The sequence below is a fragment of the Sinohyriopsis cumingii genome, unplaced genomic scaffold, assembly GCF_028554795.1.
Source record: "Sinohyriopsis cumingii isolate HCF-2022 unplaced genomic scaffold, ASM2855479v2 utg004177l, whole genome shotgun sequence".
NCBI lineage: Eukaryota > Metazoa > Mollusca > Bivalvia > Unionida > Unionidae > Sinohyriopsis > Sinohyriopsis cumingii.
Window position 1 is genome coordinate 16,262 of NW_028316688.1, and position 25,526 is coordinate 41,787.

At 33.5% G+C, this 25,526-nt stretch overlaps 1 long non-coding RNA gene across 3 annotated transcripts; it reads left to right on the plus strand.

The window, feature by feature from the left end:
* The first annotated feature begins 2,172 nt into the window (after positions 1-2,172).
* On the plus strand, positions 2,173-20,744 carry LOC149769253 (uncharacterized). Of its 3 annotated transcripts, XR_016419308.1 has the most exons (5): positions 2,173-3,492; positions 4,612-4,635; positions 8,381-8,440; positions 15,094-15,170; positions 18,864-20,744. It is a non-coding gene; the product is annotated as an uncharacterized LOC149769253 (long non-coding RNA). The 3 variants fall into 3 exon arrangements; XR_016419309.1 differs by lacking the exon at positions 8,381-8,440 and having other exon boundaries at positions 2,182-3,492; XR_016419307.1 differs by lacking the exon at positions 2,173-3,492 and having other exon boundaries at positions 4,204-4,635.
* Positions 20,745-25,526: the final 4,782 nt, after the last annotated feature.

The following is a 25,526-nucleotide window of genomic DNA, read 5'->3' on the forward strand; positions in this document are numbered from 1 at the left end:
CCCGAAGGGTCTCAATTACTTCAGCGGATCGCGGAGAACACCACTCCGGTACAAACAAGTATGATATCGATAACATCAACGAAACCCGAATTCAGTGTGAACTTCCCATCACCGGTTCCAGTAAAGGAAATAGCGCTGGCAAAATTGCGAGTATATCACAGTTGGCCTAATATCCGAGCGGACGCATTTAACGGACAACAACCTAATAACTCGCTGGTTTTTGCACGGACAAATAAACCCGATGGGACCCCAAACTGGGAGGAGGTTACAATACCAACTGGGTCATACCAAATAGAGCAAATCAATAAAGAATTTCAACGCAGGATAAAATCGATCACAGGAAAGGAATCAAAAATCGCTATTACGGTTCATGAACCGACGTTATCGTCGACGATTGAAATAAGCACACCGGGGTATATGGTTGATATTTATAACAGTTCAATAAGAACCATACTAGGATGGCCCGAGAATCCACCCGCGGACACCCCCCCCCCCCCATCAACTATCCTCAGACACGATAACGGAGATGGTGGTAGGCATATTGCTCCATACAACGTAAATATTGCATCGGTGATAGCGATCAATCTAGTGTGTGATGTTATCGAAGGGAGTTATCAGGTGGATACCAAGCAATCAAATCAAGCTCAACAGGGGTATATCCTTTATTCGTTTTCACCAACAGCCCCTCCGGGATTTTTGATCATTGAGAGTCCGATTAATCCGGTCTATATGCGATGCCATGATCGGTTTTTAACGAGAATTAATTTCAGACTTACCGATCAGTCAAATAACCTAATTGATCTACAAGAGGAGGAGTTAGTGATCACTCTGTTTGTAAAATCATTGTAAATAACCACTTAGCAGCAGGGGGGGCGATGACATCGACGCGGTCGTCGATGTGCTTACCGGACGCTGACGACGCTGGGATCGGCGCGCAGAAGGTGTTAATTAAACCAAATGACGACGCGACGATCCCCCAACGACTTCGTCGTTTTTTTTTTACCAGGCGCTGACGACACTAGATCGTTGAGTGCAGAAAGTAATAATTAAGCAAAATAACGATTGGACAAAATGTCCGATTCGCCCCCCCTGCTGCTACTATTGCATTCCTTTATTCAGATCAGTACAAATTGATAGATGGCAATCCATTGCACTACTGTAATTTTATCTGGATAATTATGAACGAACTGTTTGAAGTTATTAGTTATAAAAAATTATGTTTGCTCTGAGTGTTCAATTCGGCATTGACTATTCCACACTAAAACACTGCACACACGTTTCATAATGAATGCAAAAAACTAAAATTATGTTTCCAAATAGACCCATTATAAAATAATTTAAGATCAATTATACTCAGCCTAAATTAATAAAAGTATGTTAGGCCATGGAAAGCATCACATAAAAGAATCGTCGACACAACTGGATAGATCAATGATCGTAATGCTATATATCTATCTTTCTATCCATGTATCTGTCCGTCCTTTCGTCCTTCCATCCATTATTCCATCCATCCATCCATCCATCTGTCTATCTATATATATATATATATATATATATATATATATATATATATATATATATATATATATATATATATATATATATATATATATATATCATCATCATCATCATCATCATCAGTTCAACGCCTACAAAACACGGCTAGTCAGCTAAATATATCTTACTAAGTGGCAATGAAGAACGACTTCACAAAACTCGAACTCAAAGCCCTTGATATAGGGAAAAGCATTCGGGGCCAGGAAAATAAAAACAATTACAACTAGAACAAATATTTTCAACATCAAAACTCTTGTATCATATGATAAATGCAAACTAAGTAAACTGTTGTAGGTAACATGCTTTCTGGTGCGGTGACTCGATTTTCAAATAGTAAATTGTTCCCTAAAAATAAATCATTTCAATATATAACGGACAAGTTTAATATTATTTTAACTATATATATATATATATATATATATATATATATATATATATATATATATATATATACATACATATATATATATATATATATATATATATATATATATATATATATATATATATATATATATATATATATATATATATATACACACATATATATATATATATATCATTGGCAAAAATACAAATAGAAAAAAAGCTTCTTATTCAAACAGATTCATATTTTAAGTTAAAGTAAATAATGTGTTTTTAGCAAATATATACAGATCATGGTGTGTGAATAATAACACAGAGGCTGTATGACTATATACAGAAGTAATATGTTATTATACATCACATAAAATAAACACAATACGAGAAGCATGTAAATACATTAATAACCAATCACACATCACAACTCAATCAAATAATTTCATTTTAGTGCTTCTGTTTCTTCTCTTTGCTGAATCACTGAAACATAATTTCTGAAATTTTGCTAACATAATGCAAATAATAGTTCGCAATGATGACCTACATCTGAACATGACCGTAATTTGAATCCCTTGATAGTTAGACAGACCAAGACAAAATAATCTTCATATTAGAATGGTATGAATCACAACAGATATCTTTACGAAATATCTTGCCATACGCCATGTTATGTTTACTGCCGACTTAACACGCGTAAGTGTGGAAAACATTTTAAAATGTTTCATACAAACTCAAGATAATGTTGGTCCATTAGCCACAGGTAACAATTTCAGCAACGCTTCTCGTAAATTCAAATCTTTGAGAAAAGAATCTATAATGACAAACTCTAGTGAATATCATGATTGATAACCATTACGTCTCCAAACTATGTTGCTTTAATTTCCTGCGAAAACAGTTTAGTCACGTGTGAACTAGTACATGTATGACACAAGATAAAGTCGTCTTGGGCTAGATGTTGACAATAAACATTAATATAAAAATAAATAAAATAAGGTCAGAGGTTATCTTGTCATAAAGAGTAAGAGAGATAAATAGCCAGAGCATCACACGTACGATAAGGGTGAGGCAAAACAAGTATTCAAACTATGTACTGTTCTACCATATGTATATTGAAAAATGTAAATTTTATCCTTGTTTAATGAATATGATTTTGCTGAGTTTTACTCTCATTTTCACATCACCTAGAGTGATAGCATGCATACTTCTTGCAGATATTTAGCACTGTTAGACTCTCATTTTAAGTTGCTCACACAGTATTGTTCTCATGCTTAGATTTATCTTTTATAATAACCTCAATTTTTGGATATGTTCGGTAAAAGTTAGTGCAGTTAATAATTTTACCTTCTAGTAGATTTAATGTGATCGTTCTGGGGTTGTTTAAACATATACGAGTTCATGTCTTCTAACCTCAGTGGATTTAGTGTTTGGCCAAACGCCCTTGTATATGTGATGAATCCTCGTTTTGTAACTGTGTTAAGCTCTTAAGGTCTTGAAATCGGGGCATTGGTGAAACACGCTAGCCCAAAATGATACTGGCGAATAATTGCAAGTTGCCGTTTGCTGTTTCGAACGAAGGTATGTTCACCCATTTTTTATATTATGCAGCGAAATTGTGGTTTGCTGTTATGAAGAAAGGATATGTCCCATTTACTTTGTTATTATGCAATCTTCATATTTTCACACTTTCCGGATGGTATTACTAAATAAGGACTGTTTGTCTTTACTTTGTTAATATGTAGTTTTTCATGGCAGTGGACTACGTCATTTACGTTAACCAAGCCAATATATATTCACATGATTCGTACACCTACTGACATTCGCGTACAGCTATCCGATATCTAATCATTGACTTTTCGTTACATTCATTATGATTTACCCTGCAAATACATCCAATCCTTCTTTTCTTGTTATGTATTTAATCTGACACATGTAAGAATGATCTCTTATAATATGAAACTCCATGATACATATTTACATACATACAATTATACATTAATACATATATATATATATATATATATATATATAGCCAGATATCGTCACAACATAAAAGTAATCACGCAAGCTTGTCTAGGTTTATGAATTGACTATATATATATATATATATAAAATCCTACGCATGTGAAACAAGATATACAACGCGGTGCATGTGAGCATGTGAAATATCTTTACGCTCATAAGGTGATGATAATATATATATATATATATATATATATATATATATATATATATATATATATATATATATATATATATATATATATATATTCTTGTACATTCTTTCTTTGCGAAACGATGGTGGTATTAACTGCTTGAGATGATATCATAGCCTTGCTAAGATATGCATACTATAGAGACCTTAGAACTACCCCTTAATTCAATCAGAATATTTTGCATTTTAAAAAGTCTATTGTCATATCAACACTTTTGTCAACGTTGCATGTTATTGCTATCTTTCTATTAACGCTTGACTTTACAAAGGGCACTTACTAGGGTGGATGAATAATTGTATAACACAAAGTGCATTACGTGATATGGCTGTTCAAAAAAAGAGAAAACTAAATAGATTGCAGAAACAGTAGGTATTAAAAATTATATTGTCAAATATGCGTAGGTGATGATAAACGTTTTGAAACAAAATAGACCAAACTTATTTCAATGTTTCTAATGTCAAGGTTCTTATATTCTTTCCAGGATGAAGAAATCAAGAAGAGATTTGTAAGTAATAGATCTGAACAAATATTCTGATCTGAATAATTAATTATAAGTTATGCAATGTATAAGCCTTTGAGTAATTTTTTTTATGACACGAACGTGTATTACACACAATTGTATAAGAATCCTTTTACCAATACTCATACCCTTATGAATTTATTTCTCGTCTACTTTATTTCTTATTTACGATCATTCATATGTCATTAATGTCGTTTCAAATGACTGGTTTTAAGGATCACAGCGCACACTTCGTCATCAAACAAATATAGAATATTTATGTTGTTTCCTTGCTCATTGGCATCATCATATCCATCATCACAATGACTCGCTTGTCTTTGGAGGTCAATAAAGTCATTCTGAATACATTCTTCAAAGTCACAGTCATCTCTACGTAAATAAGATAGTCTCGGTAACATATTTATATTTGTCATCACTGGATCAGTATTGACCCGAACTCTCAAGGCTGATTGCATCGGCAATCAATATTGATCGTATTATCTTCATAACAATTTTAATACATGTTTAAATGTTTTAAACTAGTTATATCATTGACTCTTTGTGTCATAGCTACTGACTGTAGCTGAGATGTTATCTAAAGTTTCCTTCCAAATGGAATGTGTAATGCACCAGTTGAATCTCCCATTTTAGCTTTTATTACCAAAACATTCATCAATTTGAAACACAAGTCAGCAAAATAGATTGAACTTCATTCGAAATGCCACTGAAATTCGGAATAATCCGCACCTTTCGATTTTTGATAGAACCTATATGAGCTTTTACTATTTTATTCACTATAATGCAACATATTTTTGTAGGGAAAATAATACTGTTTTGATGCTTATAAAACTTGTTGGTTTTTCACTCTTTTATATTACCCAGTTTAAGACATTATATATATATATATATATATATATATATATATATATATATATATATATATATATATATATATATATATATATACTATTTCTAGTTCACCGTTTCGAGAAAGACGTCAATACATTTTTAAAAATGATCAGTACAATTTCTAGAAAGTTATTTGTTTACTATCTACTAGAAAAATCACATTTTCCTCACTTACCAAATAACATGTGCATTCTTACCATTTTGATTAGCGACGCAATAATATAAATCATTGCAGGCAATGATTTTTCTTTTAAGGTCTGTTATATATTCTTATACTTGCTTTTCAAAAATGTTTTAGTCGGTATGTGCATTGTTAATCGTCGCGGAAAATGAACGTACTCCACTTCCCTATGCATTAAATATCTTATAGACCGTGACATGACTACTTGCAACGTCCATTTGGTTTGACCTTGTTTTTGCAAGTCAACCTTTCACGTTAAATTGACCTTTTTGTTTGGCTATTTCTTTTATACGTATCAACTGTCGTTGACACAACATCTTCTGTCGTCATCTAAACTAAATGTCAAATGAACGGTTTTAATCTTTTGCTGTGCGTTTCATTGGTATGAATTTAGGTACAATCATGTAGACAACTCACATGACTATATGTCGAGTTCTGAGAGTGCACGTGACATTCGCCATTACTGCATAGATTTGCCGAAACTTCCGTAAAGGCGGATATGCGACAATCAACACATTACTAAATGGATTCGATTATTATTGCCACTGCATCCCTGATTGGCGATTCTGCCCAAGCAATCGTTTTATTTTCTGCTTTATTCACAACTTCAGATATAACACGAACAATAGATGGATTGCTTAATATGTTCGCTTTATTTTCAACGCACCTCATGTTGGCCCGATGCTGCTACTGAAACTCAAGTAGCCTTTTCGACACGAACTCACTACAACTCAAAGGTCAAAGGTATGCAGTGAACATCAAATCAGAGATTAAAGGTCATGGACGTGTGTGTCCCGATATGTAGTAACTACTCAGTCCCATAATGTAATAAAGAATATCATTGCTGTGCGAAAATAAATAAACAATAATTTATAACATGCGAGGATATATAATATCTCGTTCAATGAATCTGCTCATCCGTATCCGACACGCAATAATCAAAAACTAGTCTCATATGTCGCGTCATCTTCTGGAATATTAATAATGCATTGCTACAATACTCTTATCGTACTTTCTCATTGTTGTCATTACTAGACATACATAATAACGAAATAGAAACAACTGTATGACAATAATGAATAGGTCTATATGTTTGGGTCTGGTGGTCTAACAGATTTCCTGCTAGTACATATCTCTTGACGGTGCCCCGGGTGTACTAGTGTTCTAAGGTGCTCATCTTTGCAAATCACTGACATCTCACATACATTGTCCTAGTTTCGGGCCTGCCAACGTGGGTGTGTGAGAGAGCTTGCCAGTAGCATCATGTGGGTCTATGGTTCTTCACTGATTTTTCTGAGTTTATCCTCCACCAAATATACTTAACGCGATACGTAATAACTTAACGCGATTTATAGCATAACATGTACTGAAACATGATGTTAAACTCACAACAATAGCAACTTATCTTGATGCCACATGTGTTTACGTTAATGCACTGATGACGATATATATATATATATATATATATATATATATATATATATATATATATATATATATATATATATATATATAGTTAGACATTATCCTTATCTACGTTTCAGCTCAATATCATTTATTTGCAAAATAAATATTCAGTAGCAAAATTATTTACAGAAACGATCAGATTCACGTGAATAATAAAAAAAAATATACCGGATGTTTTTACAAACATATATGAGCTAGCAAAATGTTTAAATAAACTTAAAAATATACTCCTGTCTTACTCTCACATACTAATTAAGAAGTATTGGTAGCGTAGGCATTATATTACATAAGATGTACAAATGATGGCTGAAAAGAACCATGGGCGGTGGGCACGGGATTTTGAACTAGAACTCGGTCGATGGATGTTCGAACCTAGATACCCATACCATAATCAAAATGACTGAAGATATAAGAGGGCAAGGAAATTATCTTGGATGTTATTACAAATTTTTGAATCGCTCAAAATATCTTCTCACCGGCCTCAAACGATGCTAATGGTTACCCATTAATAACGTTACCAATACCAGTAGATTTTGATAAGTGTAAACATAACTGTCTTGAGTTTTTCATATGCAATAATTCATTATTTATCATTAGATTTTGAAACATTGTACATGTGTAGTATTTAGCAGATACGCTTCTGATGGAAAAAAGGCCTCGATACTCATTCTACATTTTTACAGTCTTTTCCCAAAACATGTATTTAATGAACTTTCTGTTCATTTAATTCTTCATCCAGAATTCTAACATATAACGTAGGTGTTCTAACCCGCAAAACATTCTGCTGATTTAGTTTGTAATTATCTCTACACTTTTACATACTTTGAGCATCTAACCCAAGTATTGTGTTTGTACCCTAACCTATGTCTTAGAAACGTAAAAAAAGCAGCTGTATTGTTTCTCAGTTGAGTTTTATTGTCATTCTTTGCCATAAACTTGTTGGTCAAGGGCTATCGTAGGTATCACCAGTATGTATATGTACAAATAGTTGTATGCCCATTAGTTTAAGTGACCTGTCATTGTTAATAAACGTATCATTTAATGTAGTGGGTGAAATTATATTTGGACTTCATTTAGCTGACCTTGTTGGTATTAAACCCATTAATAAATGATACAGCACTAATTATATGTCTTCCTTCATTGGAGAAGGAAAGTACCTACATTCATCATGCAGCACTATTTCCTTCATTTCAGATGGTAAGTGCCTACATTCATGATACAGCACTAATTGTAAACTTTTGTTCATTTCTGATGGTAAGTGACTACTTACATGCCAAAAATTCATATGGACGTTAAGTAAGTATATCCAGTCATATCATGCATTCTGGAAGCATTGCAATCAGTTAAATATAACAGATCATCTTAGGCATTATGACAGCGTTGGAACAAAACTTTCAGGCTTCTGTAAGATAATGCTGAAGTTAAGTCCATGCAATAGAACGGGAAATATGACTGAAATGAAGAGGCACTGTTGATTTATAACACTGGAAATATAATATATAGACGTGTGTACGGTATGGACATAAGCTGGGGGAGAAAATTAGGCTTCATGAAATAATCTGGCATGCTCATTTAAGATGAATAGCAGAACAGAACATTTGGATAAATTGGCTGTTATGAAACACATAGTACAAAATTAAAACTTTATTCCATTTTTGTGCGGTACTTATGCATTTAAAATAATTTCAGCTTAATTATCTCAGTTACCTTTACAATATGTCAACATCAATAACAGGAAACAAAACTGGTATGGTTGTAATCCACAGTGGTAAATAATAATCTATATAAAAATGTATGCTATACCATTGCGTGTACAACATCAAAATTAGTAATCAGGAACTATTTACGTACTACTAATATTTGGGCCTATTTGCTGACTTTAATATATGCTAGAAATTTCATTCGTTAAGAAAACACTATACAAAAATATGTCGATATCTCGGACGCTTAAATTCATGCAGCACACATATGATAACTCGAGTCGTGATTAATGAATATCCTCTGAAGTTATGTTTACCGATCGTTATATATTTGACTAAAATGTAGACACCTGATAAAAGCATGGTGTAATCATATGTACAAATATAATATCACAAACGCTGCAACCTACTATTGCAAATCAGTATAAAAAATGAACATAAATACCACATTGCAAGCCGTGATGCACAAAGTTGGTGTATTAGTTGTATAATTATGCAGTCAACATTATAAATGATAGCATGCAATTTAATGCTATTTGTAATAATGACAATGGTATATTTCAGCTAAAACACCGTAGAGGCGATTACTAACACATGTCTAAAATTACACACCTTATTTTAAAAGCAGAGACAGTCAGATTAAATATGATTAACAATAACGTGCATAAATACAAGCATACAATTAAAGGAAATCACTAGAATCAAGATGTGCCGTGCATTTGAAAAACATTAAACGGCACTGACTGGAATGCGGAGATGCGGTATATTTGGTATACAATTAAAGGCAATAACTGGAGAAAAGATGGAGGGAAAAGCAATACAAATGTGTGCTCAAACTAGACGTCAATGTTTTAGCAACTAGCTTTGCTGCATGTGGCCAATACTGGTAAACAACACAGGCATAAACTCAACTGAGTAAAAGTAACCGTAAATATCCTTTAACATATTTATATATATATATATATCGGTTGTCTGGACAAAAGAAAACTATTAACTTTCAAACATAATGAAATCTAAGTTTAAACTATTTTAGGGTCAAATAACAAATAATTTATAAGGATTACTTGTATAAAATCTTCGCCATACATCCCTAAATTATAACTAATGAACAATAAGGAATGCAATTATCTTCCTCATTCTTTCTGCTGATAATTCTACCATAAGTGCCACTACCATGTCGAAACAAGATCAAACAATAAAGGAAAACAAAATTTGATTGTCATACGTGCATTGAAGGAATATCCAAAGTGATGCTCTCAACTTATTCAAGTGTACATTTGCACAACCTTTCATTAGACATATTTTGTTCGCGAATCGGGCTATTAAATTGTTTCCCGGTATGCCGCTTTTAAACAATGTGAATTTGATACGTGATAAAGTATTGTTTATAAATTATAATTTGTCAAGGAACCGTCAGTCATTCTACAGCAGTAGTTGGTCAATTAACGCAGAATCTATGGATTTAAAAGAAATTCAATATAATTATCAACAAAGTAACTTGCAGTTTCTATTAAAATTGCAGAGCCAACGACACATTTTACAAATGAGATAATTTGAGAGAGAAAATGTTTAGAATATAGATCAGAAGTTGGGCTCTGTGCGAAAGACTTTAACATGTCAAACAATCCGTTCACATTGTGAACTTTGAACTGACCACGCACACTCTCCCTTGCAATGAAAGGGCATAAATTGTTTCCCGGTATGCCGCTTTTAAACAATGTGAATTTGATACGTGATAAAGTATTGTTTATAAATTATAATTTGTCAAGGAACCGTCAGTCATTCTACAGCAGTAGTTGGTCAATTAACGCAGAATCTATGGATTTAAAAGAAATGAATTCTAAAACCATTACGTCAAGACATGATTATGTCCTACTTAAATTATTCGGCCCCAATGCAGTTGTTCAAAGCAAATAGTAGATGCGTATCCGTGCGACCTTTTTTGTAGACTGTTGACGCGTGTGACCTTTAATCTCTGGAGCTATCAATTGTATTTGAAAGACGCTTTACCATGATATACACTATACTTAGACAAAGTGTCGTAAATTATTTAATAACAGATCAAGGCCTTAAAATTGAACTTGTGTTCACTAGGAGTATTCTTTTGGAGTATTCATGTTCAAGTTACAGTACCTATGTTTTTACGAATAATATGTCCCCAAAAATGGGACAAAACTAATCAGTATGACTCAGACATGTTATTAAACAAAAGCTGAAATATGAAAATAGTCTTGATAACTCAGGACTTCCTTCCAACCATTTATCTACTAATTCACCCATACATATCTACATACAATTATGCACATATACAAAACATCGACGAATACAAACATGCATGTACACATCCATCCATAACTACCTACCTCATCCCCACACTCACACACACACATAAATATATGTATCAATCCATCCATCCGTCTATCCTTCCATCTACCCATCAATACACATACATACACACAAGTATGTAAGTACATACACGCCCACATATGTATACAGAGAGAGAGAGAGAGAGAGAGAAAGAGAGAGAGAGAGCGGACATACATACATATATACGATACCTAGGTACGATCAAGCTTTTGAGCCACAATGTCCCACTGTATTTCAGAAGATACCACAATAAGTACCGAACCACATGTACACTGAACATATACCTTGGTAGGTATCACCGGAACAAAATACCACGGAAAACCGGTTTACCCGTAATACCGCGCTAATATATATATATATATATATATATATATATATATATATATATATATATATATATATATATATATATGGGGGGTATAAAATTCAATATCAGTATTACATGACCGGTACGTTCACGCCCAATCAAATTGTAGACAACTCATAACAATTCGTGTGTGAGTGTGTGTGAGTTTTCATGATTTTCTAACGAAGCTTTAACAAATTTTCAGTCATATTGTTACGATGTATGCAGGGTGACAATTTGTAGTGATGTCTAGCACTGGAGCATCATGCCCCAGACATGTAGCATCATGTTTATTTAGTCTAAATTTGCTTATTATCATCAGGTTGCTCTTAGTATTAAAGTAGTAGAAAAACAGATATGCATTGGCTTTTGAAGGTCTATAAACTCTCTAAGTGTCAAATATAAATATAGATGAGTTAAGTAATACAGATTCGGTATATTTCTGTTTTGTCTATACACACTGATTATCTAGACTTTTGTTCATCTTCTGAATCCAGTGAACCTTCTTTTGTTGACATTGAGCATTTAATGTTTGTAAATTGAAGCTATGCTATCTCTATTGACATGTTATAACTTATCTAAGGAGAAGAGAAACAACCAGTAAAATCGATTTGATGTTAACTTGACCAAGTATTCAACAGCTTGTTAGACCAAAAAAGAAACTTACCATGTGTATTTGTTTAACGAGCGTACATTTGCATTAGTTATACTTGATTAAATGTGCACCAATTTAGTTACATATTAGCATGCATAGCTCTAATTATAATGTTCTACATCAGCTTAATGTGTTACACGAGCTAAAGTCAATAGGGTCGAGATACAAACGAACGAATCACGATGTAAACTATCCAGCTAAGGTCGATAGGGAAGATATACAAATGAAAGACTTACAATGTAAACTATCCAGCTAAAGTCAATAGGGACGAGTTATAAATGAAAGACCCACAATGTAAAATATCCAGTATGTTTTTTCAGCTACTGTAATTAATTTGCTGGGTGCAAGTTCGATGCAACCATTACAATAACCGTAACAGATTCTAGAGCCGGTTAACGAAAAAACCTCATTGTTTCCACTGCTTAACTTACAATTATACTCAAATCGTTTAAATATATTGAAATATCCGAAAAAAGCCGAAAAGAATGCTTGTCTTATTTAATTTATAGAATCTTGATAAATTAAGATTTTTATATCAAAGAAATGAACTATAAACTGATTCGGGATTAACATTAGATCTACAAAGGTTTGGTGTCAAACTTAGATTAACTAGAAGAAAGCCATGTTCTTCTCTGCCAAATGCACATAATTTGGATAAAACCTAACTTATATCTCAAATGATCCTACCTGTCATATACAATTCCAAAATTATAGTGTTCCGAAGGAATTCAATTTTTTGAACGTGTTGATGTCTCAATGGTCTTGCTGTATTACAAAGATATAATCCAGAATGTCCTTGAAAGAATGGCCAGTTCCAAAACACAGTAACTTAATTGTAAGACATCGCCAAATGATTGTAAAAGGATTTGAGTAACTTAGTAACTTAAGTAACTTAATTGTAAGACATCGCCAAATGATTGTAAAAGGATTTGACATGACTCGTTTTTAAGAACAAATATTTTGTTATCTTTGGTTACCTGAGATTAACGAAAGTTTTTCTACGATGTAATTGATTTTGTTTGCATAATGCCCATGAACTAGTAACACCGATTTATAAAAAGAAAACGTCTTCAAAGAAACAAGTTGGTTAAAAATTGTGTAACACCAGCATACATACATACATACATATATATATATATATATATATATATATATATATATATATATATATATATATATATATATATATATATATATATATATATATATATATATATATATATATATATATATATGCATTTCTCCATGGTTTATTGAATATTTATGTACAGTAACTTATCAAACCTACCGTTTGAATAAAACCGAATTTATTTCCAAACATTCATGTAGAAAAATAATGTTTATCGGTGGTCTCCTTGTTATCAGGAAAGAAACAAAACTTTAATAATGCATATATTGATGCAAGGTAATGGAAATCCAAATCAGCTGGTATATCGTATATTTTAATAGCATTAAATACTAATTAATACTTATTAAAATATAACGATACGTGCTACTTAAAAAGATACGAAAATGGTGGTACAGTGCAGGGAAAGAGTTGTAGTAATGGGCATTAACTTTACCTGGGATCGACCTACCATAAACGTGATCTTATCGAAGTATGTATACATATATTAAAGCCGAATATTTATAAGAGCAACTGATATTCATCATAGGCATATCATTCATTACGATATGTGGGTAATGTTGCTAGTGAAAGTTTCTAGATATTGCCTTTGATATGGTTTTGTTTGGATTGAATTATACTAAACATGAAACAACAATATTATGGCGTGGTTACGGCTCTATGGTTTTGATCTAATTAATATAAGAAAACTAAACCATCAAGCTTAGTACAATTTAAAAAAAAAAATTATTTAACTAAACATCAAAGTGAACACTTCAAAGCACCTTTTTGTATTGCGAATCAAATCCCAAATAATCATAAGTGTTGTACCAACATATGTTCATAATCTAAGTAACATAAAAATCATTACAAAAAGTTTAGTAAAATTAACAAATTATTTATTTCCCTAGAATGCAAAGAGAAAATTAACTTACAATATTGTGAATCAAATCTCAAATGATCCTACCTGTCATATAAAACTCCAAAATTATAGTGTTCCGAAGGAATTCAATTTTTTGAACGTGTTGATGTCTCAATGGTCTTGCTGTATTACAAAGATATAATCCAGAATGTCCTTGAAAGAATGGCCAGTTCCAAAACACAGTGGAATGGTTTAAAAGACGCTGATTGTATTTCAATACTGGCTTATACTATTTCAGAATAGTATGATTCTTTTTAAATACTTTCTCGTGTTTCTGTTTGGTAGAATTCAATATTATTAAGATTGTATAGGACGATCGACTTCGATGAATAATTACGAAGAAGGTATGCTATATAAATCAGTACATATTATTACAATAGATGAAATATTTGGAATATTTCGGTTGATACTGAATACTGAACATGGCTACACCTATCAAATTTATCTTTCCATACAAGTGATGTTTGTGTGAGACTTAGGCGTAAGCTATTTTGAAATAAGCTTAAAACCGGATACATACATACATACATATATATACATATATATATATATATATATATATATATATATATATATATATATATATATATATATATATATATGTATGTATGTGTGTGTATGTGTGTGTCTGTCTGTTTGTGTAGAAGATATAGTGTGTGAAATATGTATAAGAGATTGATGGATGGATACAATTCACTATGTTAACTGAGTCGGCTATAATGTAAGTCATCTAAGCAATACTGGACCGACTAAAGCTTTGTTTTGGAACTGCTCATTTGCAATATGTCTTCTCTTTCTCCGTTATATTCCAGTGTTATAGATGTCAGGGATGGACTAAAACAGCAGATTTTGGTTTCAACTGCAAGTGTGATGGTAGGAAGAATTGAAAGTAAGCATCGCTAGCGGTAATACAAATCATTGCAGGATTGAATATAACACAAATTATACATTAAAGGGCAGATTTTCCTAGAATAAGAATATTCTCTCCGCAAATGAAATAGTTATGGATTTGTTTATTTTAATTTAACAATTTGTTTCATTTTTTCTATGTTTTATCAATGACCATGGGATAAACATCTTATGATAACATTAATTACAAAAATAACAATCCTGCCTACTTAAATATCAGAAGGAGCCAATATCACTGGACAACAAATTTTTACAAAAGTCATGTTACTGAAATAAAATTAGTCAATTCTTATCAATTTTTATGTGCTGAACACGAATATGACAGTCAAATTGCAAAATTGGCTCTAGTTTTTTTTGTAATCTGCAAGAAATTAATGTTTACATAACGAAATGCATTCCAATAGTAAAAGGTCAACTGTAATAGCCTACCTATAAAAAATCAAGTCATTGACTACATCTTAGATTTCTTCGCCTGTCTCTTGTACAGCTGTTCGGGAGCATCTCTGAGGAGTGTCCAGCAGTAGTCAGCCAGCATTGTAGTGGACCATTTTCCCTGGTATGTTTGTTCCATTGTTGCGATATCTTGATGAAAACGTTCGCCGTGTTCATCACTAACAATACCACAGTTGCTAGGAAAGAAATCCAAATGGGAATGAAGGAAGTGAATCTTTAGAGACATATTGCAGCCAAGTTTCTTATACTTCATCAACATGTCTTCTACTAGTTCCTTATAGTTTTCTGCCCTAACATTTCCGAGGAAGTTTGTAGAAACTAGGCGAAAAGCATTCCATGCTTGTTTCGCGTCACCTTCCAGCAAGTTGTTGAACCGGTCATCTTTGAAAAGCTCTCGAATCTGAGGACCCACAAAAACTCCCTCTTTAATCTTTGCTTCGCTGAGTCGAGGGAATTTTTCATGCAGGTATCGGAATGCTGGCAAAGTCCGGTCAATGGCTTTCACGAAGTTCTTCATCAAACCTAGTTTGATGTGAAGGGGTGGTAGCAAGATTTTCTGAGCCTCAACCAGAGCTGGGTGTTGGATATTCTTCTCTCCAATGGCTACATTCTGCCTGTGAGTCCATTCCTTCCTCATGTAGTGCATTTCCCTTGCTCGGCTATCCCACTCGCATAAGAAACACATGTATTTTGTATATCCTTGCTGCAGTCCCATTAAAAGGGCAACTACCTTCAAATCACCACAGAGGTGCCAGCTGTACTTGTTATACTCATTGGAATTCAGTAGCTGCCTTAAGTTATCGTATGTCTCTTTCATGTGGACAGCATACGCTACTGGAATAGATGGAAGAATGTTTCCATTGTGCAAAAGCACAGCCTTGAGACTCAGTTTCGAAGAGTCCACAAATAGTCTCCATTCTTGTGGGTCATGAGTGATTTTTAAAGCATTCATGAGGCCCTCAATATCGGAACAGAATATCAGATTACTTTCCTTTCTGAAGAAAGGCTCCAATTGCTGGTGGCGCTTTCGATATGCAGTAATTGTGACATCTTCTTCTAGAAGATTCCATTGTTGGAGTCTTGATCCTAGCAATTCTGCCTTGTTCTTTGATAAGTCCAAATCACGAATCAGGTCATTTAGTTCTTCCTGTGTTATTCTGTGTGGGGTTGATGATGCACCACAGTGAAAATCTGGATCACTGCATGCTGATGGACCAGGAGAAGAACAGGTCGACTCACCTTTGTCTTCGTCAGATGAATCAAGAGAATATTCTGCTGGAGGTTCTGGAATAGGAAGTCCCTCACCATGTGGAACTGGTCTCAATGCAGACGGAATGTTTGGGTAGACTATTCTCGACTTCTTTCACTGCGTTATTCCGCCGGAAAGAGGAGGAACCAAGCAGAAGTAACAGTCATTTAGGTGGTTGCTTGGCTCTCTCCACACCATTGGGACTGCAAACGGCATTGATGACCTTTTGCAATTCAACCACTGTGAAAGCTGTGTTGTACATGTAGCACAGCATATATGCGGAGCCCAAGGCTTGTCTTGGTCACCAACCTTGCATCCGAAGTAAAGATGATATGCCTTCTTCACTTGAGAATTGATACTTTTCTTCTGGTTGGCAAATGTCACTTCCCCACAAATATAGCAAAAATTGTCCGCGGTATTAACACACTTTCGAGGCATTACTGTTCTTTATTGTACGTAAATGGATAAAATAATAAGTTTTATGTAACAGTAGCTTGAACTGTCTCGCACAACGTCTAAAATATTTTAAATGCTGAACCTATCTGATTGGGCTTTATATAGTACACTGCTTACGTCAGCTTCAGCAGCCGCCTGGCATTAGTATAATAGGCCTACACATGTATAGTACACTGCTGACGTCAACTTACTTCAGCAGCCGCGTGGCATTAGTATTGCATTGCATCAGAAAATGATGCAATCAACTGTGGATGATGTGAGCATGATGGTATTATGCAATGTTACATCATTATTCCGGATGTTGCTGCAGTCCTACTGGATAAATTTACACAGTGAAACATAGAAAATGAGGTATATGAATATCTTCAAAACGAGAGCCAATACAAATTTTTCATGGTTATATTCGTGTTCGGCACACCAAAATACTACAGATTAGGGCCTTTTCAAGTCAGTAATGATTTCACTGTTGACCAGTGTATTAGTAGTTTAGATTTTCATGTAAATGTTCTTTAAGTCATTAGTTGTGTTAACGTAGGTATAAAGTGCATAGATAATACCTTCAGCTGCATTTTCTCACAACATGTGATGACCCATTTCACTTGATGGAGTGTTGGACCTTATTATGACAGATTGTCTGGCATGCATATGAGCTAAGTTCAGTTCCAAATCGCTGATGATTTATGTACGCTGTTCATGATGCAAATGAGCTATAATGTGGTCAGCATGACGCATGCAACTTTAATAACATTTCCTCTGCTAAATCCACGATAGTTGACGAAGTAAAGTTTACAGCTCGAGAATCAGTCCCCAAATATCGTCATGATTATCGTGCTAGAAGTGAAACATGTTCTAACTAGTTTCTTTTCCACAAACGCCCCGAAAGGTATTCAGCTCTTTTTGTAATCCGGATCACCGGGAATTAAAACGATGTTTACTGACTGAGAATCATCCTATATAATTTTTGTCAAGTTTAACATTTGGTTAGGGAGAATATACATATTGTACGATAAGACAAAATGTTCATGATTATCAGTTTATTGAATTATGTAAAGTGCGTCGCCCAAAATGATAATGTCACTTCAACAGTACTACGGAAACATTAATATAATATTTTCTAACATTTTTCTTAATACATACCAGATACATTTTACTACCAGAAAAAGTCCATTTTTTGAGAGTTTTATTTTTTTTTTTATCAATTTTTACACGTTAAGCACATTCAATGAATCCAAAAAAAAAAAAAGATCAAGTTCTTTTCCAAAACGTACGAAAAGAAGATATAAATACCTCTTAACCCATTAAAACTCCTAATTAATTTTTAGACACTTTGTCCCTGGTCTATATAAGCAAACATATTTTGTAAGTAAAAATATAATTATATGGGTTATATAATATAAGTTGATATTTGTTCAATCATGATGGAAAAAAGCGTTTACGAAATTAAGTAAACATTAAAATAACAATAAACTATTTTCGCTTCATCATAATCTGGAATATGTATTATTTCTTTTTAAGTTTGCTGAGTGGTTTCCACATAGCGATGATATCATCACAAAAGGGGAAGAGGCAATTCCCAAATCAAGACATGTATGTGTGATGTAAATCAACTCAATGAAACACTAAACTATTTCTTTGAGATGAACTTTTTTTCAAAATGATCTTTAAGATTTCTTTGATGATTGCATTTTAAAGTATTATTTCAATTTGATCACGAAACATTATGGGCTTCATTGTCTTGCATTATTAATTAGGGGTTTATTTGTATTATATTATTAATTAACTGATTTATTGTGTTGAAAAAGATGGCATTCCAGAAATTGAAAATTGAAACGTAACAGCTTGATATTTAGGATTTGAGAATATTATATAATATATTGTAAAATTTCAAATTTAGTTCTAAAGCGCGTTGGGTGTCCAATGAATTAATCAATTTCGACAATAAATCCACGTAGAAGATTCTCAAATCCTTAAGCAAAAACACAAGTATTGCCATACGAAAACACTGGAAACATGTTCTCCAAATGTAATGAATATAAGTCACGATGTCACAAAGACAAAACTACATCCCTAAGGAATCATATTTACGGGTTAATTATGGTGGATTTCACTGCCACAAAGTTTAACGTTCCCCTAATCAGAAATATCGGCGTTTCAAAAGATGGTTTCTTAGAACATCTATTTGCATTAATTTTATGTAGACAGTTTAATGCCGTTAAAATTTTGTATACTTGATATACCTTATCGCATTTTAGACGACCGCTTACATGGGAAGTTGTCATCTCTTTCTTGTATTGGAAAATGTACAAAATTTTAATTTCATTTATGATGAACAAATATACTTATACGGAACATTTATTAAACTTTGTAAATTATGTATGTATATTGTATATAAAAGATAACTAATTAATGTTACACTATTTGAGTCTGGATAATAAGTTTTAAAATCATGGTGACTCAGCTACCAGGGAGTGTTATACAACATTTGTTGAAGAACACTCATCAACCCATGCCGGAATAGCTGTCATACTCTCCGACAACGGACCTAACAGGTTTGAATCTCTCGAAGCCAAGCGGACTGATAATGTGAGGTGATGTCCATGTACAGTGGAATTTTCTCGCTGTCATAATCCTCATGTCCTCCAGGACAATGTTTAGTTGAAAACTGTTTTAAGAAGAACCTTAAAACTGGAGTTTTTGTCCTTGATCTAACAGAGGCATATGACACGGTCTGACATGCACCGCTGTTGTTGAAAATATAGAGAGTATTGCAACGCTGAATAGTTGAGACTAACTATTCCTTCGCGACAGTCGCTTCAGAGTGCACGTCCGAGAGAGGTGCAGTTCGTTTTGACCTCAGAATATTGGACTCACACAGGGGTCTGTTTTTTCGGCAAGTCCGTTCAATGTTTATATCAGTGACGTGCCTGAAACAAAGTCGCGCTAGTTCGTGTATGCTGACGACATTGCTTTCATGACCCAAAGTCGTTCGTTTACTGAGTCTGAGGAGGTACTGAGCAATGACCTGGAGGAAATGGCGAACTGCTTTAAGTAATGGCGCCTAGAGAAAACACAACAAATATAATTCCCATATACTCTGCTGACAGTGGGATTGAAGGTCTGAAATCTAGATTTGATATACTTTACGGTGTCATCTGCTGTATGATATAGAACATATAAATTTAGTCCGCACACGTGTAAATATGTAATTTATGGAGATATTTCGATTCTACCTAATAGTTTTGATAGGGGAATTTATTTTAAGAACACCTGTAACAATGTTTTACAGTGAAATGTTCTCCATGCTAGGCTTGAAATACCAGTATTTTTAAGGAATATGTAAATATTTGTCAATCAGAAACTAGATTATACACACAATAAATGTAAAACAAAATTCTTTTTCTTTGTTGGTTTGTTTTCTTTAGCATTTGCGAATATGACATATTTCTTCTTTTTTTTTACTCTTTTGCTATATCTCCTCTCTTTCTTGACTTAATTATGCAGACTTACCCACACAAGTTCATCAAAAATGTTTCTCCAAATCCTTCACCTTAAGCCAGTACCAGGTGAACTCGTATTTTGTTATGACCGTTTAAGGAACCTGAGCATGTTTCGAAAAGATTGGTGTCAAACGATAAATACTGATCAAGAGAAATGTAGACATAATCAAGATCAAATTTTGTTTCATTAGTTTTAAGTATGTTAATTTTGACCTGGCATTGCTGTTAGAAGAAACATTGATATACATACCATATGTCATTATTTTGGAAAGATTTGGTTGATGCAGCGCAACTCTAAATTAAAAATCATAGGACAAATTATCCAATATTCATCAGGCTAGCTGTAGAGAACACATAAATCAAGATCAAGCTCAAAATCAAGTAAATTGGTATGAGCGATCCACGGAATGAAAACCCGACCCTATCTTGTAAAAGATTCCCTTCCGAAAACGTATGTTTGGAAAATACGAAGATTAATGTGTGCTGCCTTACTCTGCAAACAGTAACTAACGCGGAGATGATAGTATTTATGACATGGGCAATTATACCTTGTTTAGGACTGTAACAAGATAACTGGGTGGGATTTTTTAGATTAACAACAGAACACTTGACGATGATATAAATACAATGTTTAATAATGGATGAATAAATACAATGTTTAATAATGGATGACATGAATGAGCAAATATTAGATTTAATTAACATAAGAACGCACAGACTTAATGATGAAGTAATTAAGTTAACAAATACAACGACAAAGGATGAATGGTTCACAATGATTTGACAAATAAACGATATAGTTTACTCATGTAGTAAAATGCATTCACTCAGAGAAATTATGGCGATAAAAAAGAGGGACAGATATACAACTTACCTTTACTGTCCCGAAAGATATACTGGGTTTTACGAACCCCAGAATTTAGCCCACGGCTAATGAATTATATGTAAGGAGATGCACTCCGTCATTAGTACACTTTGTTTCAGCTCCACGGCTGTTACAGTTCAGCTTCACAACTGATACATTTAATTCATGTGGATGGCTTTACAGCTTGCACCACGTTGACCCCGATCACATAAATCTGAACGTTCGGGCCCCTCTGGTCACTCTAGACGCTCTAGATACGCTGGACACTCCAGACAGTTTTACACAGCTCTACACCCTCCGGAAACTCGGAACACTTCAAACACTCGGAACACTCCGAACATTAGACCCTCTCGACACTCCAGACATTAGAAATTAGACACTCCGGACGCTAGACATTAGACATTCCGGACGCTAGACATTAGACACTCCAGTCACAGACATTAGACTCTCCGGTCACAGACAGCTGAAAATATATCCAATACCGTGTACTATACATGACACGGGCATAATAACGTAATGACGTTATACACAGTAAGTTATATATATTACATTACCAGCACAATAATCACAAAGTGACAGGTTCAAAAATAAACCTAATCCTGCTTGATAAGGATCCTACTATATTAAACAGTTCTTTAAAAAAATGTAGCTTTACATTACTAATATAAATCCCTTGCTAAGTTGAAAACAAGAATAGAAATATGTGCATTATACTGCGTACATCAAAGCTACACAGCAAACATTCAAAAATAAACGTGGTAATACAGTGGTTGTAACTTATAGTCTAGAAATTAATAAACTTGCATACCAATACAGTTGAATATGTGCAAGTCCTTAAAGCAGACTGCTGGCTGACAAGACTTATCCGTATTGTAAAAAAATGTACGTACTTCGAGGTATTTATACACAGACAAAGTCTGTGCATTGTACGCATTCGGTTCGTCCCATCGAGAGCATTTCGCACGTGTAGCATGGGATGAACCGAACTCACTATTTATAAATAGGACACAATATGCATAAATCACACTCGGGTATGGTTGTTCACAAAATACGAAACCCGGGTACTTGTATTCAATAAACAAAAGAATTTAATTCCCTGACAAGGACAATTATATTATAATAAAGTCCCACTCCACAAAAAGCGAACCAAGAAAACGATATATTTTATACACCAATATAGCCAAAAATTAAAATAATGTAAACAAGAACATAACATTAGGGAAGAACAATTAAGACATTAATCACTCTTTGCATACATCTGATTAGGGGGGTTGATAAATGGACTTCAAGATAGGAAGCATATGATGATGAGCAGGGGCTGTTTACATTTCAATAGAGGAAAACAGCATCTGTGCCTTTAACACTATATAGGAACATGTCTGTTGCTGGTTTTTAAATACGAGAATTGTTGAGATTCTTCCATATTACGAATATATATTGTTCGGTAAAGCATATGTATGATAAGTCTCCCATGGAGTTTTTAACGACCTTATGTTTAAAATTATAGAAAAAAAATGGCGAAACCAACTATGTAAGTAAAATCAACAAGCAAGTTATTTCCCAATAAAACAAAATGAAAACTCAGTACACACTATATTAAAGTAAATTCCAAATAATCCTCAATTCATATAACAAATTTCAATATATATAATATTCCGAAAAAACTTTACATAGTAACGAATGTCCTGATATATCACACTGATGCAATCCATAATATCTCTGAATTAGTTCACAACATTCCAAAGTAATGATCTATCCAAAGGTCGATGCTCACATTAGTAATTGCAACGAATACTTTAAATAAATATTTGATCTCGAATCATATCTTTATTCAACAACACAAGTGTAAACTCAATTTCCCACAGACTGACATAAAACAGGAATGAGTGATGTGTGTATAAATATTATTTGAGCTTCCAGTGGAAACAAAAAATAGCATATTGGAAACAAGGAGTAACACTGAACTCAAATGCTATGTAAACATTATGTTTACTACTTACAGTCATGGTCAAAACTTATGCACACAAGATAAATTAAATATTCGTAAAAAGTTGTTGAATTTGCAAGCACTTTTGGCGAAACAAATTAGTTGCAAATAGCCAAGACATGCATGGAAACAAACACGTAGAGATGGCACAGTGTAATTCGAACTGAGTTACTAGCTATACCATTGTTAAATGGTACCAAACCCTCACAGAATAAGTTGTGTGATTTTAAGTTCTAATGGGAAGATAGTTGTGTAGAGGGTTCTAATTTATGCTACCAAAGTTAGGAGAAACACAATAAAGATAATACAAATTCTGAAGTATTGTCAAAAGTATCATGCTATGACACAATATGTAAATATTCTGATAGAGGTTTTAAAAGCTTCAACGTAACAGTCATAAGTAAACAAATACATACATATTCCTGTTAGTGTCACAGTTAGCAGCAGTGAGGGTGAACAGACCAGGCTTGTTTCCACATTTGAGGGCTCCTACGAAAGAATCTTTTTTAGAAACCTTTATTTTCAAAATTAAATGCTTCTACGGGACGTTATTATTGCATCAGTCAACACATAGGACATCACATAGGTACTCACCCTCACTGCTGCTCCTAGTAAAAAAAACTTTAAAATATTTGGTCGAGACCTACTCGATATCGTGCTCGTGGATCATGCAAATTTATAGTTTTAAATCCATGTGGAGTTAACTGAGCGTGACTAAATAGATTTTTAAATTTAACGATATCCATGTCGCCGTTACATCAAGTTTGATGAACATTTCTTAACGTATCTGTGTCAACGCCGTTAAATACCGCTAAAAGTTTGCAATTATCTCTAATTACTTTTGGTATCTGCGTATATCTCTGAGTTATATAAATAACATCAGTATTTTTATGTCTACCACGAGAAAATATCCGTGCCGGATTTGCTTGCCTGTCCAACATTACGTCGTCGTATACAACTAAATTATTAATATCTACGTCAAGATCATCAACTGATCGTGCATCATTGATATCAGTAATAAATTGAATAATATTATCGTGATTTTCACTTATCAGTGACGCATTTTCGATGGTGCAACTAAATATAATTTATCCCATTTTAACCACCTCATTATTAAATTTAGCAACAACTGAGCTTTACCTGATCCAAACGGACCTATTATTATCATTCTGATTGAATTTGTAATGCGGCGTGATGTTTAACTTGCTCACGTTTTTTTTTTGTAGCGGAAAAATCAATTACATTCATGATATAATAATATTTATGGATTTATATTGTGCAAAATGTTGCTCGCGTACTTCAACGATAGGCCTAACTACGGTTGTTACGCGCAATAATAAACCAGCGATGACCGGTGCATGCGCAAAATGTGGTACAAAAAATTTAGATTTGTTTCATCTGGACAATCAACTAAAACAAAATCTATTAAAAAAAAAAATACAGCGGTGACGTTGCTGCAAAATTAGCTGGATTACCTGGTACTCCTTGGGCAAAGTATCCTGGAGAAAAACATCTTACCGGATATAATTATTGCGGTCCTGATACTCAGTTAGATATTAGACTTGACAACAATGATGAACCAAAATTAAATGAAGAACCAGTAAATGCTATTGATCAGGCATGTTATGTTCATGATATTGCTTATCGAAGCAAAGATTTACAACAAAGGCATCTCGCGGATGTAAATTTAATTCACGCGCTAAATTCTATTCCTGGAAAATCTATTAGAGAAAAATTAACTAGTTGGTTGATTAATACTGCAATGAAAAGTAAATGTTCGGCGCTGGTAATTAATAATATGGAATCGATTTATTATTCTCCAATTGGAT